Below are 758 nucleotides of genomic sequence, written 5' to 3'. Positions count from 1 at the left end.
GAAAAAAATTAGCCGGGCATGGTGGCGCATGCCTGTAGTCCCAGCTACTCAGGAGGCTGAGGCAGAAGGATTACGTGAGCCCAGGAGTCTGAGGTTGCTGTGAGCTAGGATGATGCCACGGCACTCTAACCCAGGCAATAGAGCAAGACTCTGTCTCAAACAAAAAAACAATACTATGCTATAGATTTGTAGTATATTTAGAAGTCAGGTAGTGTGATGCCTCTAGGTTTCTTCTTTTTGTTCAGGATTTGCTTCGGCTATTTGGGCTCTTTTGTGGTTTCATACAAATTTTAGGATTGTTTTCTATTTCTGTGGAGAATGTGACTGGTATCTTGATAGGGATTGCGTTGAATCCGAAGATTGCTTTGGATAGTATGGTCATTTAAACAACATTAATCCACGAGCATGGGATGTCTTTCCATTCATTGTATCCTCTTCAATTTCTTTCGTCAGTATTCCGTAATTTTCCTTGTAGAGATCTTGCTACCCTTTGGTAAAATTTATTCCAAGGTATTTTTTTTAGAGCAATTGTAAATAGGATTGCTTTCTTGATTTTGTTTTCAGCTACTTAGTTATTGTTGTATAGAAATGCTACTGATTGTTGTATGTTGATTTTGCACCCTACAACTTTACTGAATTTTTTTATCAGTTCTAGGAGTTTTTAGATTTTTCTATACATAAGATCATGTCATCTGCAAAGAGGGCAATTTGACTTCCTCTATTCCAATTTGGATGCCTTTTATTTCTTTCTCTTGTCT

The 758-nt window shown here is 37.6% G+C and overlaps 1 protein-coding gene across 1 annotated transcript in view; it reads right to left on the bottom strand.

The window, feature by feature from the left end:
- Window positions 1-758, bottom strand: part of LOC105814966 (cholesterol 24-hydroxylase) — a 43,802-nt gene that overhangs the window by 11,963 nt on the left and 31,081 nt on the right. The window lies entirely within an intron of this gene.

The sequence above is a fragment of the Propithecus coquereli genome, unplaced genomic scaffold (assembly GCF_000956105.1).
Source record: "Propithecus coquereli isolate 6110/MARCELLA unplaced genomic scaffold, Pcoq_1.0 Scaffold310, whole genome shotgun sequence".
In the NCBI taxonomy this organism is placed as follows: Eukaryota; Metazoa; Chordata; class Mammalia; order Primates; family Indriidae; genus Propithecus; species Propithecus coquereli.
The sequence above is the reverse complement of the archived record's forward strand: the minus strand, read 5'-3'. Positions and strand labels throughout refer to the sequence as shown.